Source organism: Vipera ursinii (assembly GCF_947247035.1).
Source record: "Vipera ursinii genome assembly, chromosome: 4".
NCBI classification, from domain to species: domain Eukaryota; kingdom Metazoa; phylum Chordata; class Lepidosauria; order Squamata; family Viperidae; genus Vipera; species Vipera ursinii.
The window spans coordinates 51,977,454-51,990,194 of record NC_139514.1 but is presented as its reverse complement, the minus strand read 5'-3'; the positions used below and the strand labels follow the sequence as shown (position 1 = coordinate 51,990,194).

At 40.3% G+C, this 12,741-nt stretch overlaps 1 protein-coding gene across 2 annotated transcripts in view; it reads left to right on the top strand.

Moving 5' to 3' along the window:
* The window catches only part of RCAN1 (regulator of calcineurin 1), a 35,110-nt gene that overhangs the window by 403 nt on the left and 21,966 nt on the right, over nt 1-12,741 (top strand). The gene's annotated exons all lie outside the window — the stretch shown is intronic.

Genomic DNA, 12,741 nt, shown 5'->3' with positions numbered 1-12,741 from the left:
GTCGTGTGTATGCATGCACGCGTTTCGGGTGTCTGCACTGACGGGTCAGGCCGAGAGGAGGATCACGGCCTCGAGAGAGCGGCCGAAAGGCAGGCCTGACCGCCGTCCGGGACAGCCATCCGCGGTTGCAGATGGCCCCCCGCAGGAGGTGAACATCTGGAAGGCAATACAGCTGCTGCCGTGGACCAGGAACACAGCACTGTGAAATAAGGGTTAGCAACCGAAAGGGTCTTTTTTCGTGGTCGTGAATATTCTCTAACGGGAACGTTCATGCCCTTCGGAAAAAGGAAGTGTGCCCAGGACGCCTGAAATTCTTACTTTAGGCATTTTTAAAGGCAACAGTTTGGATTAAGTGTCAGCTACTCATTCTGCGTGGATTGGTGTGTGTGCATCCAGGAACATCTTTTGAGCTGGATAAGAATCTTTTGACTCCTTGCATAGTTAGGAAGGAAAAACTGCTGGGCAAAATAGGATGCCCAGAGTGCTATGGCAGCATAACAAAAAAATAATCTTTGAGCTTTCTAATCTTGGCATTCCTTCATGAATAAAATCAATGGAATACCATCTCTGCTATGCTTTTTTAAAATTTTTTCCAACGATTAGATTCTACTAGGTGAATCGATAATTTGTTATGTTGCATTGGAAAGATATAGATTGGTTCTCACCTCATTAAGAATTGGAAATTAATGTGCTGACCACTTCTGGATATGCTACATTGCTACTTTACAGATAGTGCTTCAGTGGAGGGAGAATACAGGTAATCCTTGACATACAACAGTTCATTTAATGACCGTTCAAAGTTACAATGGCACTGAAAAAGTGACTTATGACCATTTTCCCCACTTGTAACCATTGCAGCATCCCCATGATCATATAATCAAAATTCAGATGCTTGGCAAAATTCAGATGCTTGGCTAACCCTAACCCTCAGATACATTACTTGAGAAAATTAGAATGGGACAGTCATCCTCTCCCCTCCCAGCAGAATTAAAAGACCCATTGCTGTCAATATTTTGGTGGTGGCAGAACCCTAAAAATAGCACTTAGGCAGCAAATTACAGGTGGCCTTGAATCCATGTGAATCAAAGACTTTTTGTTCACCTTAAAAATCTTGCAACCATACACTTAGATTGCAAAGATCAGTAGGGAGAAAAAGGCGGGGGGGGCATCAATTTAATGCACATTCCTGCCTTCCCAACATACCACTTCATGCTACTTACCAGTGAGGTTGTTCTGAAGAGATTTGTTCTGAACCAATGGAATATTTTAGTTTCCATATAATTACTTTGAAACAGCTCACTATACAACTTAGAAGACGTAAGGTTTTAAGAAATTACCTAAAATTCACTCTGAGCGAATAAATTTTTATATGCTTTAATTAGGACATAAAGGACAATTAATAAAAACTTAAATAAGCCACGGTATAGCTGTGTAACAATCCCATGCTGTTCAAGACTTAAAAATGAAATCATTCCTGGATCTACCACAAGAGGGTGAAATAATGCCACTTGTTTGGTAAATTTTCTTCCAAAGAAGTTGGTTTAAAAACCTGGTTTTTATAAAACCTGGAAGTTTATTTAGTGGAATACTTACTTCCTTTGAAAATTATTTTGCAGGAATTTCTACCCCTCAAAAATAATTACTAGTTAACTGTGTTAACTGCGTATAGGTACATACATACAGGTACATACATAAATAGATACAAATATGTATATACACATACACGCACATATGCAAAGAATATATGAAGAAAGGTTTCAGAACTGTTTAATCTTTTTATTTTTATTTATTTAAAGTTTGAAACACTCAATAGCAAAGGCTCTCAGTTAACCTGGAAAAATATTGAGCCATACAATGGCTATAGCACTGTAATCCAGAGGTTTTTGTTCTAGAAGCAACAATTGAAAGAGAATCCAAAAGAAGTGAAAATGAAAGTAGTATGGGTGGCCTTTAGGGTTTTGGTGTTGTAAGATGGTCAGCAGAGGAACTGTAAAGAATATGGGAAGAAGTAGTGATGGAATACAGCATGAGAATGAGGAGAAAGATTGAGAATCTGATCAAGTAGGCAGCCCTGTAGGTCTTCAGGGTGCTTGTGAGCAGAGGCAATTTGAGAATCATCAGGTATGTTTTATAGTGATGTCTTCATGGGTAACAGATACGGCACGAGGGATCAGCATCATGGCCAGTAGAGTACCTTATATTATGGCAAATACCATGTTCAGACAGACTGTCAGCACTTGGAGCTATGAAATTACTAACAAATCCCAGCCTCAACAGTGAAAATGAGCAGCCGTTTGACTTGAGGAACTGTATTATAAATTTTGAGAGGAGTCATGTACCTCTTATTTGTCACAGAATGACAAGAGATGGGTTTGGATCAGCCCACGTTTGTAAGGATTTTGTGGGTTATTTGTTGGAAAGCAGCTTGGATTGCCACAGTCAAATTTCAAGGGATTTTCAAGGAGGACTGAAAGAGGAATTGGAACAGTCATTCATCAGGTGAGGGAACAGGAATGACTATATGCTTTCTGTTAGAGCGAGAGTACATGTTATGTTCCCTTTAAACTCAGGGAAAGCAGAGTTAAGAATCAGGGAGAAGAAATATGGAGGTGGATATAATCGGGTGAGACGGATTGGTTATGTGGTGCAGTAGATGCTGACTGACTGTTGGAAGTAGCCACAGAGAGATTGTACTGAGGTCTATGTAGCCCTAGAGCTGGGGTGTCAAACTCGCAACGTCACGTGACATGTCACGATGTATCACAACTTTTTTCCCATTGCCGGCAATGGGGTGGGCGCGGTTTTGCTATGATGCATCCAGTCCGTGGGCTGGCAGTTTGACACCCCTGCCCTAGAGGGTACGGAAATGCATTGGCTGAAGAGAGTGGAATGGAGAGAAATAGAATTGAGATGAAGGGTCAAGAGAAATAAATAATATGGTAGAAGCTGGGGAAGCAACTTGATGGTTTGATCCTGCTGACCCCAGTGCCTTGTCTCATATATGAGATGCCTATTTGGATTCTTGGGATGTGGCTAGAGCTACTTAATGCAAGATCTGTCTAAAATAAATCTATAGTAAAGGTAAAAGTAAAGGTTCCCCCGCACATGTGTGCTAGTCGTTACCAACTCTAGGGGCCGGTGCTCATCTCCATTTCAAAGCCGAAGAGCCAGCACTTGTCCGAGGACGTCTCCGTGGTCATGTGGCCGACATGACTAGACGCCAAAGGCGCACGGAATGGTCCCTATTTTTCTACTAGCATTTTTACGTGCTTTTGAACTGCTAGGTTGGCAGAAGCTGGGACGAGTAACACGGTCACTCTGCTACGCGGCATTCGGGATTCGACCCGCCAAACTGCCGATCTTCTGATCGACAAGCTCAGCATCCTAACCCACTGAGCCACCGCGTCCCTAACTAAAGAATAGCAGCTAGTTAATATGTTTCTTCATGTATAAATGTAATAAAACTCATAGTTGACAGCTAGTGTCTTCTCTTCCATATCAACTTCACTGGGCCTTGACATAACCTTTTTGGCTAGCATCGTATATTACACCATTTTACACCATTTACAACCATTTTAACTGTTTTGCTGGATAAAATACAACTGGCAGTGTTTGCCCAACAAGTTACACTATAAGCCAGACGTGGCCATTATTGTAAGCTCTTAGTTTTATGATTGCAAGGGCACTTGAATCTTTATCACTGTAGATGATAAAGGTTGGCAGAAGCTGCGACGAGTAACAGGCACTGACTCTGTTACGCGGCACTCGGGATTCGACCTGCCAAACTGCCGACCTTCTGATCGACAAGCTCAGCATCCTAACCCACTGAGCCACTGCGTCCCTAAATCTATAGTACTGTCATCCAAAACAGATGAGAGGACACAACTAGGCCCATAATACAGATGATATTCCTCTTTGCAAAACCAGATAGGTTCTCACTGTTTGGACATGCAGAGATTGCCCTGATTTAATGAGATGAAGTGATAGAAGGGAGACCTGTTGCTGACCATAAACCCAAAGTATATATGACTGGACATAACTAGGAGCTTTACACCTTCACAGAAGTAGTAAGAGTGGCAGAATACCAATACCTTTCTGCAGTAATTTCATCTATAGATTGTTTAGAATTAATTCTAATTTTAGGGCTAAAAGTTAGCTGGTCAATATCTGTTGACAGTATGATTTTTTTGTAGAGTCATCTGATTTTGATTCAAACTTATTGATAGAGAAAATGGGTTTTAGTTCTGCCCCCATAGACTAAATCGCTTCCTATCCACTTCGTGAAATTGTCAGGGAAGTAACAGATTGAAGCTGTGGTGAACTTTTCTCTGGTAATGAGGGTGATGCCATCTTTCTGCAAGAGGCAATGATAACCAGCTGTTATCCAGATAAACTCTGGTGTATCTCTTTTGGGGTAAAGGTGGTGGAACAGAATTGTATAGGGCTCTAGATGAAGCAAATTATCTGAACCCTTTTTTAGTTGGGATTCAGTCCTGGGTATGCCTCTGAGACTGCATTGGTTGCTCTTATTGTAATGCAGGGGTGTCAAACTGCCAGCCACATGGGCCAGACACATCACGCAGAAGCAGTGGCGTAGCGTGGGTTGTCAGCACCTGGGGCAAGGCAAGTAATTTGCGCCCCTAAGTTACAAATGAACTTTTCCCTTTAGCCTTCTGTCCCTCCCCCAGATAGTCCCTCGCTCTCTCTCCGCACCGCACGCCTGGCACCCCTCACCCCTCCACAGTGGGCGGCGACCCGGCGGCTCGGATCGGATTCGCACAGCCAGCACTGCAGTGAGAGAGAATGAGTGAGCCAGGCAGGGGCAGAGAGCTGCGAGTGCGAGCGCCCCCCCCAGATGTTGCGCCCGGTGCGGCTGGCCCCCCCTGCACCCCCCACGCTACGCCACTGCACGGAAGCCGCGTCCACCCCATTGCCGGCAATGGCGACGTCACATGATGTGAGTTTGATATGTCTGTTGTAATGGATCTTGAATGAGATGAGTAATTAAGATGACATTGATGGAGATCAGGAAGCTCTGTTACTGAAGCAATGAGGGGGAATACATTTTAAATCCACAACAAAGTATTCAGAAGGTACTCACAGAGACACCTCCTAATTCTCAAGAATATAAAAAGGAGGCAGATTCTCTTATTGTAGTTACTCTCAGTAAAAGTAATTATAGCCTGACCATAGAGTTGATTTCCTAGTCTAGCCTACCTGGTGGAACTGACAATAAGCTCAATACAATACAATCTTACAATACAATCTTAGTAGCTGCAAAACTGAATGTATGTCCTTGTTCATTGCAGTGGGAGGCTACCAATCAGGTTTCTTTGTTTTACCACTCGTTTGTATTGTTACAATCTGGTGGTTAGCTTCTTCCTTATCTGTCCTACATAGCCATGGGCAATCTATGCAGGGGATCCGATAAATTGCATTGGAGGTGGGAGATACTTCTAATGTCTATCAGACCCCTGCATGGATTGCCCCTGGGGCTGTGCAGGACAAATGGGAAGGAAGCTAACCACCACATTGTAACAACACAAGCAAGTGGTCAGACAAGGAGACCCAAACTCATTGGTACCTTCACATTGCAGTGAGCAAGGACGTACATTTAGTTTTGCAGCTACTAAGATTGTTGGACGAGCAGAAACAAAAACAGCCAGGAAAGTGATTGAACCCTGGGAAACAGGCCCCTGTTCAGTCAGTAGGAGTGCTGATTTACCACACCTTATCAAGTACTTAAGAGATAAGGGCTTGGCAGCACAAGGAAACAACAGCTGGCAACTTAATAGCCAGCCATCAATACACCAATCAGTGTCTAAAAAGCCACATACAACAGGCACCACATAAATACCACACACAGAATAGCCCAAAGCACACACTCTGCTAGGGAGAAGTTCCCTGAAGTAGCATGAGTCCAAAAGCTCAGAAGACTAAACCTCTGGTCCCAGTGACAAACCTGATTGGATCCTACATGTGATGCCTCTTTTTATTTACTGGTTGGCTTCTAGGTTCAATTAATGATGCTAGCCTAGTACAAGTGAATTCTATCAATCCAATGAGAATAATAACACATCTTATATTGTGTTTCCCCAAAAAACACCTAATATAAGCCCTAGCCCCCAAATAAGCCCTTGTTAAGACCTCTCCCACTTTGCCCCGCCATCTGGTTGCACGAGGTGGGGCGAGGCGCACACCTAAAAATCATGCTGGGGTGGGGAGCGGAGCTGTCCCATGCACCCCACACCCGCTTACCTCAGGACTGCCACAGCCAGCCCCAATGCCTGCCTCGTAATGGCGGCACCAATAGCTCTGTCCAGCAGGAGCCTGTGTGGCGGCCACCAGCCCACTTCTGTAGCCTCTTGCCACCATTTGTGCATGTCACCTCCAGCCTCCTTTTCACCGGCAGAGACCTTTTCTTGAAGGCCTGTGCCGGCAAAACAGAGGCTGGGGGTGGTGCGCGCGTCAACCCGGAGCTCCGTTCTGGGCTGCAGGGGCTTTTCCTGAAGCTGGCGAAACGAAGGCTGGGGGCGACGCGTGCGAGTGGTGGCAAGTGGCCACAGAAGAAGTGGGCCGATGATGGCCATGCAGGCTCCTGCTGGATGGGGGTAGTTGGTGCTGCTGCCGTGAGGCGAGATGGGGGGGGAAGACATCCCCTGAAAATAAGACTTAATGCTTCTTTGGGAGGCAAAAAAAAAGTAAGACCAGGTCTTATTTTCAGGGAAACACGGCAGGTGCTGCCCCAGGGAAAGTTGGCCAGAGGAATGCCTTGGAGATAAGCCCTCTTGGTGAAGGCTCCCTTATTCTGGTACCGTTTACTTTCAGAGACAAATATGGCCTCATCCCTATTGACCTTTCAGAGGGTAATAGTGAAGATCTAGCTCTCCTGTGGAATAATGGGTGTTTCAGCTGTGGAGGATAATTTGTCTGCCTGTTCTTGGCGTTTATTTTAATGTTTTAATCCTAATTTCAATCTTACGATAGTGTTTTAAATTTATTGTATTAGGAAATTGTTAGTTAGGAAAATTGTTAGGAACAGAATTGCAGCAAGATAAGCCTGAGTAACTACATCAGTGTTGAAAAATATAGCTTTTGACAATTATTTTGGGAAATATTTTCAAATTATAATTAAAATAGTGCGGGAATATTACAGAGAAACGATGAATGGACAGTGGAAATGTGGTCACTTTAAGTCCCTTGCTTTGCATTTAAAATCTTTCCTTCCTTTGTAACTTTTTCTTTCGAACTAATCTATCTGCCAGGTTCCTCCTCTCTTTTATTTTTGTTTGCCTCCATTTTATTGTGTGGAGGTTAAAGGGATGCTTGAGGAAATCTGAAAGAAATTCTCCCAAGTATCATTAACATACTTTGGATTCTTGGATTCTATTTATAGCTTTGCGTTTTTTATGGTTCTGAGTTTCCATTTGAAGTTATAAGAAGATTATTCCACTTATTTCTTTGTACCCGCTAGTCTCCATTCTTTGAAATATCATATAACATGATAAAGATCAATGTCTAGATAGGTACAGTGAAGCTCTGCTCCCTAGAGAGACATTCCTTTAATGGCACTTAATAGAATAAATGCCATAGAATAGCACTTTATTATTATTTTAATGGCAGTGCTATACATAAAATAATGAGATTATAACTACTTTTTTCTGGAATGGCAAATGAAGAAAAAAATACAAAAAAATAAAAGTAAGAACAATACTAAAAATTCTGAAGCTAAAATGATAACCAGAAAAGTTACTGAACGCATACCACGTTTTTTAAATAACGGTTCTTTTGTACTAAATTATATCTGGAACTAATTTAATTCTAGCTGGAAGGGATAAATGTTGCCGTCATACTTGCTTCAAATAGCTTTTCAAAGTCGTCTTTTGTGTAATAATTTGGACAGTAGCTTTTAGTAATATCAGAAATGAAACAGGCAAGCTAGTAGTTGTGTCCAGTGACGTAGCGTGGGGGGTGCAGGGGGGGCCGGCCGCACCGGGCGTGACATCTGGGGGGGCGCGCTCGCACTCGCAGCTCTCTGCCCCTGCCTGGCTCACTCACTCTCTCTCACTGCAGTGCTGGCTGTGCGAATCCGATCCGAGCCGCCGGGTCGCCACCCACTGTGGGGGGGGGGTGCCAGGCGTGCGGTGCGGAGAGAGAGGGAGGGACTATCTGGGGGAGGGACAGTGCAGCGGCCGCCCAGCACAAATTACTTTCCTTGCCCCGGGTGCTGACAACCCACGCTATGCCACTGGTTGTGTCATAGCAGTCAAAGTTCCACATTTGGTATATGCAAAGTTCCTTGCTTTTTATATTATATCGGGAGTTCTCTGAATCAACAATGTACTGCAGAAAAATAATTGCTACTAGGGTTTTAAAATTTACCCAGTGTGGCAGCAGATAGCCAGAAGATTTATGTATAATGCAAAGCAGAATTTAGCACTGAATACATGAACAAGTTCCAATTCTGTTCCTAATAAAGCTAGAGAAATAAATCAGTATTAATTCTCCTTCAGCAGATTTCCAACTTTGTGTTAAAATATTTTCTTAAAGGAGCCAGAAGAAACAATTGGCTGTGAAGTATATCTATTTAATAATTGAATTATTTCTTTCCAACAGTTCTTTGTTTGCGCATAAGAAATTAGGAATCAGCTAAAGCAAACAATTCAAATTACATCTTCTCCCAGAGAAGAAGAGGAGAGAGAGCATGCAAACTCATCAACCCAGCAACTCATGCAAAGTTCATTCCTACTTATGTGCACAATATTACATTACAATAATAAGAACAATCTAAATGCAGACATTTATCAGTAGAAGACAGGATTCAACAAGAATCAACTTGGAATTGTCTGAAAGCAATGTATACTGCTTGCTTTTGTTGTTTGTATTGCAATTGTACATCTACTTTAGAAGTAAATAGAAATCAACTGCAAACATAGGATTTGTAGCTATGATAGTATGAGAAGAAAGCTTTACAGCCTGGGAATGGATACAGGATTACTTGAAGCATAACTGGCACTGACTCTGGTAGCAATGATGCAAGCTTGAAAATTTGATCTGTATGTTGTAATTAAGAAACTATTTATAGAATTGGGTGTTTGTTTTAAATAGCTACACATTCCATTTCTATGGGAAAATGTAGGGCAGAGTTTGGAAAAAATAGTAAACTAGATAAACATTTAATTCTTTAAAATTAAAATTAAATTAATTTTAAGAGTGCAGTATGTTTTGAGTATAAATGTTTCTTTATTGGAAGTTCTAATAGGTTGATATTTTTTAGTTATTTGTGACGATCATTTGGAAATTTAAAAGAATAAACTATGATATTTGTAGAGAAATTATCTTTTAAATTCATTTTCTAGTGCTTTAACATTTGTAATTAAAGGGAACTAAAACAAGTGTACATTAAAAGTGGTCCAAGCAATTATATATTGTATTTTCTATTAAAGAAAGATATGGCTGAATACTTTAAACAAGATGTGTACATCTGGATAAAGAACTGAAGTTAAAAAAAAATGAAAGAATGTAACTTATTAGATGAATAATTGTTCTTCCATTGCAAATGGGAAACAATTACTAAAACAACTGAGAGTAAGACACTGAATTCCTTTATGTTACTGAAACCATTTGCTAAACTATGCAACGAAGACAATATTTATCCAGCCCATAATAATTATGCTGCATTGAACCTACATAACATACTAATATGTCACCAACATACCAATACCAACTCCCAGTCACTTTCTCTTAGCCTAATTCATCTCACAGGGCTGTTGTTGTGGGGGAAATAGAAAGAGGAAGGTATATTAATTATGTTCATCTCCTTGAAATACTTGTAAAAAAATAAAGGCAGGACCAAAAGAAAATATAATAAGAATAACTAACACCATCAAAGAACAACATCTGCCTATTCCAGATCTTTGGGAAGGACTCAATAGGTGGACAAAAATGCCAAATCCAGCCTAAATATTCTGTGCAGTCAACCAAAATAGTAATAATAGGTTTCTGTGCTACAAGCTTACTCTATGTTAGTGCTGACTTTTAACCACACATGGACTTGTATTAACAATAATTGGACTTGTGGAAGCAATATAAAAATGTACTGGAAATTGGGTCACAAACGTTTATACAGCTTTTGAAATTTTTATTTAAAGACCAATATTTTTGCTAAGGCCAGCATGCACAATATTTTTATAATACCTTCTCAGGTGGATGGTAGCCCTTGAAATCTATTGTCTATTACATTATCTGTTCATTGTGTGCTACAAACTGCATCTACTTTAATTTGTATTTATTATTTAGGAGTATTATAAATGAAAATGTGTAATGTAATAAACATGAATAAATTTAGAAGGTAAAGCTCCCTTAAAATTTACTTCAGCTCCTGCTGACTCTGGATATATCCATGTATTTTTCTTAGCTACAGTACAAAAGAGATCTGCCCTTCCCTTTTTCCCCTTTTATTTGGAATTCATGCATACAACATATACTCTTTCCTAGTCAGGATTGCCTCATTATCTTTGATTAAAGTACTATCTAGGTACAATCCTGTTTTTTTTTAAATAATCTGAGTTTGGCTAGGTGTCAGGATGCTACTATGTTGAAATAATATCTAGTTATAATGTCTAGTTATTTTAATGTCTAGTTATTATAATAATAATGTATAATGTCTAGTTATTTTTGCTCATTGTTATTTATAAGTTCCGTCTATTTTAACAAATATTAGTATATAAAAGGCCTGGTAGCCTTGATATTTACACTGGTCCCTTTGCAATGGGCATACTAGTATAAGCTAGATGCCTTTTTACTATCTAATATTTTAAAACTCTGTTACAGAGGATCATGAAAGCTAAATAAATTAATGCACAGTGTTTTTATATCAAGGGTATAAAAACATGATTATATTCTCTGCAGCTGTCTAAAAACCGCAGGAGGAAAAGAGTGATATTTCCTTTCTATGGCATCTTCACTTGAATTCATGATGCATTCATCTATGGAAATTTACAAAGATAAAAACTTCTGTTCACCTATAACTAACAGCTTAGTACCTGAAGAAAGTTACAAGAGGAAGTTCATTCATTTATTTGTTAGATTTACATTCAATTCTTGCTCAGAGGTTTGGGAATAGCACTCCTTCCTCAGTAACAAACCTTTGGAGGTACATTGGGTTAAGAGAGAATGACAGGTTCAAAGTTAGACAGCCAGCTTCCACGATGCGCGTAGTTTGAACCTTGGTCTACCTGGTGCCAGTCCGGTACCTAAACCACTGTAACATGTTGGCTTTCCTTTTATTTTTCAGGCAAAAAACAGTAGCTACACACATCATCTCATGTAAAACAATTCTTGGAGCTACTATGTGCCATCTGGAGGGCTGTTAATCTTTCACAGCTAGCTCAGAGTAAAAATGTAAATACAGAGGCAGGCGACCTGTAATCCTGCAACTCCCAATTGCGTTGTGTCACAGAAATTTAGCAACTCAATTTATGTGTTTCTGCAGTACAACTTACAGGTTTTTTTGGAGGGGGGGTGTTGTTTTTTGGTTAGGAAAGGTGAGTTTAACATTGAGGGTTTTCTTATGAAAGCCTCCTGTTCCCATTCCATTCTGGAAAAAAATGGGCTGAAGAGTGATATCAACGCATCACTGTATGACCTTTTTTGGCCCTCTAGAAGACCAGAGAGCCAAGTTGGAACCCCCAGCCCTTCATATATTACTTACCCTTCACATAAGGTTTAAGAAATAGGGAAGTTTTTTTCTGTTCAAGCGAAGTGTAATGATTTGAAACAAGCTATTTATACACCTTAGTTTATGAAGCTAGTTTGTTTCAGCTAATCTGATTTAAATGGTAAACTGATTTATCTTTATAAATGAAAGCAGAGGGGAGAATGTCCAAGCCAGGCTGATTCTCATTCTGAAGCCAGAGAGGTACATTTTGTTCTCCAATTATTAGACTTCTGTTCCAATCATTCTTCATCCTCAAACTGCCAAGGAATTAACAAGATCTGAAGGACCTCAGGCTGCCCATCCCTCCATTTAAACAATAGATTTACATTACATTCAAATGCAGCTGTGGTGTTAGTGAACCAATGGAGTCTACACGGTCCTTTTATTTAGAAACAGTATGCCAAGAGGTGTATTTACTGTTTGCAAATTGTGTGTATTACTGTTAGCCATGCGAACATGAAGTAAACATTTGCTTTTAATATATTGTTTGCATCGATTGGGACTATGGAATTGGGATGTATTACTGAGAGTCACTCATGCCCTAGTCATTTTGTTTGGATTACTGTAATGGGCTCTGCATAGGGCTACCAAAGGCCCTTTGCAAATTACAAAGTATTAGTCCAGGAAATGAGGAATATGTTCCAATATCCTCTGTATCTTCAGGAATTGCATTGGCTGCCAGTCAGCTGCTAGTTGCAATGCAGGTTGTGGATTGTAAATATCAATATGTAAAAGGCAAAACATACATACACTACCACAAAAATTAACAATAAATAATGGAAAGAGTAGCTATTAGGATGGGAATAATGCAGTCTTTGGTTAATACTTTGGAGAATTTGTAATTAGAATTACAACTCGCATATAACTCAGATGAATGGTCTTAAAGGAAATACTTCATGGTTTTTCCATAGAAAGAGCAGTTTGTGTGAGAAGATTTCCAAGGTGTCTGGAGACTGGAATATATTGTGAAGCACGTATGGAAAGTGATTTGCCATTCTGTTGTTATCAGGAAACAGAAACTT